The following is a 5,435-nucleotide window of genomic DNA, read 5'->3' as shown; positions in this document are numbered from 1 at the left end:
CATTCAGGACCCATTCCTTCATCATTCACAATCCCCCTCCCCCCCACGATGCATACATTGTTCATTATCTGTTTGATACCAGAATCAGAATGGGAGAGCTGCATTTGAGTGGCGGCCTGCAGCTGGACTGGCTGCCTGCAGTGGTTGATCTCCAGGCCCAACTATGTGTTCCCACCTGCAGTTTTATGCTTTGAGCTAAAATGCTTCAGTGGGGCCATCAGAGAGGGAGACTTACTGCACAGACCAATTTGGCAGGGGTAAAGAGCAGGACTGCAAGACTACCCATATTGATGACTTGGGGCTGCTAGAGGGTAGTGGGGGAAGACTTCACTTGTGTGTATGGCTGCAAAAAGGCCTCAGGATGCTGGAGGGAAAAGGGAGGACAACATGTGGGCTAGGGCTGTGTCAAAAAAGATGCACGCGTCCTGCGGATTTTCCTGCACTTTTGAATGCCTAGCTTCTATTCCACACCCATTTGTTTCCCTTCTTCATAAATCTGGGCAGTTCAATTGGTTGAACCCAAAACATTAATCTGAAGGTCTGGGATTCAAGCTCTGCGATTTTTTTCAATGTGCTTTGTGCACAAGGAGCTAAAGGCATCCCTGGAGAATCCTTCTTGAGTTTAAGTTTCTCCTAAAGCCATCTAGAATCCTAGGATGGGATCTTTGGTCCACAGGACTCAAGGGACAACTTACTTATTTTCCCATAACTGTAGGAATCTGGAGAAAAAAATACCTCTGTGAGTGTTACAAAGCAGTGTGTGCCGAGCCCTTCAGGAAACAGAGAGGCAGGGAGATAGGAGATGGAGGCATTGAGAAAGTAAGGAATAAACTTATCCCAAGAAAGTGTCCCCATCAGAAGTCTCCAGAGTAAAGCATAGCAGATGCTGGTCCCATAGTATAAGGATCAGTGCTCAGGGCTTGGAAACATGTGATTGGAGTGTTTCTCAGTTGAATGCTGTGGTATCTATCTGCCTTGAATGAGAGTTCAGGGGGTTATATCATGCTCTCCCAAATGATGGACAAGCCTGGGTTTTGCCTGTCAGCTACTGAGACTTAAGCATGAGAGGGAACAATAGCTCCCAAAGGTTGGCCATGAGTAGACTCCTGTGGGAAGGGGTACGAGCTGGATTTCTGCTGAGCCCTGCACCTCAGCTGGATGACAGGCCTTGCAGGCAGCCCTATTGTTTGACCTACTGGGCCAAAGTCATTTTGGCAGTGGTGCCATTGGTGTTGGTCTTTCCTCAGGAATGATGGGGGGGGGGGTCTGAGGGAGGGAGGTTTAATACTCATCCCATTTGGTCAGGGATGAAGAACAGGGCTGCGAAAGTTTCACAGGTTGATGAGCTGGGCCTTCTAGAGTTTGGGGATGGGTGGACTTGACTTGTGTGTGGGGCTGCAAAAATGCCTCAGGGCACTGGAGAGAAGACAGAGGAGTGGACATAGGGTAGGCCTGTGCAGAGAAAGATGCAGCCTTCCTCTGGTTTTCCCCCTTTCTTTTGCCTGCCTAGTTTCTCTTCTACATGTTCTTGGTTTCTTCTCTTATGAATCTGGGTAGATCAGTTGCTAGAGGAGCAGACTTTTAATCTGAGGGATTAAGATTCAAGTTCTTGCTCATACAGTTAGTATTTTAATATGCTTCATTCACAAGGAGCTTGAGCCATCCCAGTAGGAACCTATTTGACTTTAGGTTACTCCTCAAGGCTTGCAGTTTCCCAAGAATGGCCATTTGGTCCATTGGAGTGAAAGGAAAACTTCCTTACCTTCCCATTACACTAGGGGTATGGAGGAATAAAGCCAGGTGCAAAGCCTTCAGAATCCATAGAGCTTTTGGGATTTGGGGTATTTTTGATGTTTCTGGAGCTTTTGCAATTAGAGGGAGTTACAGAGGCTCTGGTGCTTCTGAAATTTCAGGAATTTCAGGGAGTCCTCTGTGTGAGAGGACTCCCCCAGCACTCACGTTCACACCCCTGTAGGGAGATAAATCCAAAATAATACTGTCTTGCACTGTATAGAAAGATCTGCACAGCGCAAGCTCATAAAAATCCGCCCTCTTCCTCAATGTGAAGAGAGATGTGCATGATATCTTGCCCCCCGCAGTTAGAAATTACATAAACTGGGTTTAATCATCAAAAATAAGTTTTTATTAACTACAAAAGGTAGATTTTAAGTAGTTCAAGAGATAGCAAACAGAACAAAGCAGATTATTTAAGAAAATAGACAAAAGCCGCAAACTGAGCTTAACACACTAGATAGGATACAAATTAGCAAATTCTCACCCTGAGTGATAAACAGGCTGACAGATTCTTAAGGCACAGGTTGCCTTGGCTTTTCCAGGTTTTCATACACAGGCTAAAGATCTTAGCCTGGGATCATCACTTCTCACAGTTCAGTCTTTGTTCCTCGGGTGTTTTCAGGTGTGTTGTTGGAGGGAGAGTGAGGCCCCATCATGTTGTCATTGTCCCTCTTTTATATCTTCCCCTCATTTGCTGAAAAGCTTTCTTGCTGTGACGTGGGTCAAACAGTTCCCATTGTGTAGAGCTATCTCTGAGAGGTTTCTATTACACACAGTTCCTAGGATGATCCTTATGCTTGTATGCATTTCTTCAATAAGCCACTAACATTGTTTGGCCTCATCCAACGTAGCACATTCAAAATACAGAGACATGGTCAATATTCCTAGCTTCAGATACAAAAATGATACATGCTTACAAATTGGATAAACACATTCAGTAAATCATAACCTTTTCCATGATACCTCACATGAGCCATCTTGCATAAAGTATATCTTAGTTATGTCATATCCATATCATAACCATATTTCCATGAAGAATATGGGGTGTAATGTCACAGCAGGATTTTAAGAACAGCAGAACCTTCTGTGTTCTGAACTCTGCAATGTAGAGATAGGGAGCTAGGAGCTAGAGGGAGTGAGATAATCAAATACAAAATTATCTCAACAAAGTCCTCACCATCAAAAGTCTCAGATATAAGCAGACCCTTATCCTATGGTGTAAAAGTGAACATTCGGGACTTTAAATCTTCCAATCTGAGATCAAGTCTGGGACGTTGCAGCACCATCCTGCATTGAAAAAATGGGAACTCAGTAGCATTGTATTACTCTCGAAAATGACATGGGAGCCTGCCTTTTCTACGCTAGCTGTTGTGATTTGAGCGACAGGGGGACATTTGATCCAGAAAGCTGTATGTTCCTAGAGCCCTGTAGGAAGGGATGCCAGTGCAATTTCTTCTGAGTCCTGCAGCTGGGTTGCAGCCTGGCCTTTCAGACAGCTGTATTGGTTGACCTACTGGCCCAAAGTCACTTTTGCAGGGTTCTTCTTTTGCCAGAAATGCTGAAGGGCAGGCCTGAGGGAGGGACACTTAATATGCCTCCCTATGAGTCCAGGCTGAAGAGGAGAGCTGAAAGAGTGGGCAGGTTGATGAACTGGATGTTCTAGAGTTTGGGGAGGATGGAGTTGACTTGTGCATGGTGGTGGGAAAATGTCTCAGGGCACTGGAGGGAGGAGCAACCAGGGACAGGGCTGCAAAGAGAGCAAGAATAGCAGGTTTTCTTTCCTGTTTCCCGCTCTTTTTCTTCACTACTTTCTCTTCTGCACCAACTTACTCCACTTCAATGTTTGCTGGGCTAGCTCTGGGTAAAACACCAGGCTTTTAATCTGAGAGTCCAGAATGCAAATCCCTGGACAGGTAATAGCAAACCTTTCCTGTAATAGCACCACCAAAAACTTCAAAAATCATTTATTCAGGACTCTCCTTGATATTACTTTTTTCTTTTCAGGACTTGTCCTTTCCAAGGAAGGACCCTTTAGTACCTGGAACTGAAGGGGGGTTGGGCCTGATGGACTTTGAAGCCTTTTACAGCTCTACTTTTTTGTTTTTCAATTTTCAGTGGGTGGCTGAGTTGGAGGGCAGGTCAGGCTCGAGGGGAATGGTGGGGTGTAATGCTCCCTCACTCTCCCGGTTGGAGGGAGGCCACTCAGGCTAGTCCTGTAGGGTCAGGACCAGAGTCTGTAAGACAGGCAAAAGTCCCCCCTCCCCCCTAAGGCTTTTGCGGTAAATAGTCAATACCTGGACTGGGGTAGTTCTCTTAGTCAGCCCTTAACTACAGTCTATCAGGGCTGGCTGGGGTCTGGGCAGAACTCAGCAGCCAGCAAACACACAGTCTCTCAGAGCTGGCTTTGGCCTGGGAAGAGCGCAGGCAGCTAGTAAACAAAACAGTCTCCAGGTGAGTTGGGCCTGGGCTTGTGTAGGTTCAGGGTGCTAGCAAGCAAACAGTCTTTCAGGGCTGGCTTTGGCCTGGTCGGAGCTCAGGCGGCCAGCAAACACACAGTCTCTAAAGGTGAGTGGTCAGGGAGCTCCTGTCCTGGGCTAGAGCCTCCTTGCACCGTATAGGGGGTCAGCCACCCGGGGTGGGGTGGCAGCGGGACGCAGGCCCATCCTACTCCACCATGTCCCAGCCCAGGGCCCTGGCAGGGGCAGGATTGGCTGCCCCTGCGTCGGCGGGGAGCCAGCCGCAACACACCGACTGAGCCATGCCGGGCTCTGCAGCCGGCTGCTCCGTGGCTGCCCCTGGGCTACTTCCTGCCTCCCCGGAGTTTAGTACCTGCAGGCTCCAGGCCTCTTCCGGGTCTTTGGGGTAAACTACAGTGGGTTCTCCGGGCCAGTCGTCGTCCACATCTGGGGATTGGGAGCAGCCAGGTGCCGGCTCCTCTCAGGGCCTCTGGAGAACAGGTCGAGCGTCTCCTCCATTGCAGGCTCTCCCCCAACTGGGCTGCAGGGCCGGCCTCTTATACTTCCAGCCACACCCTGGTACTTCCGGCGAGGGGAGCGGGGTGATCTAAGTTCCGCCGTCCAAGGGACGTGTAATGCTCCCTCACTCTCCCAGTCGGAGGTGGGGAGATTAATGGAAGGAGGAGGCACATGTCAGAGCCCTGGGGGGCTCTGGGTGATTGCTACTTCCCACCACAGATGTAATGAGGTTGAGTAGCGTCCGCAAAAGAGAAACTAAACAACTAATTATTCCTCAAGATAGGTTTTTAATGACTTACGACTATAAAGGCAACACAGAGTAAGAAAAACAGAATTAAAGACCAACACTGAGTGAGGATTAATACAAATGGCAAGTTATACTGGAGACAAGCACAAGTACAAGTAATATTATGCATTAACTACCTATTCCTATAAGTGCACATATAAAAGGTAAATAATATTGAAGATAGTCACAAATACATGCAACGCTACTATTACTGATTGCCTAGCAACTTCACATGTAATGTAACCACCCCCAACAAATACAGTTCTATATGCAATACTAATACATTGATCAACTATATTTTACTAACCTTAACCTACCTATAATCTTATATAACAACTTATAAACTTTCATTGACTTTTATAATAAACTTGATGGTAACT

The sequence above is a fragment of the Chrysemys picta genome, chromosome 16 (genome assembly GCF_011386835.1).
Source record: "Chrysemys picta bellii isolate R12L10 chromosome 16, ASM1138683v2, whole genome shotgun sequence".
Classification (NCBI taxonomy): Eukaryota; Metazoa; Chordata; order Testudines; family Emydidae; genus Chrysemys; species Chrysemys picta.
This window is presented reverse-complemented; position numbering follows the sequence as displayed.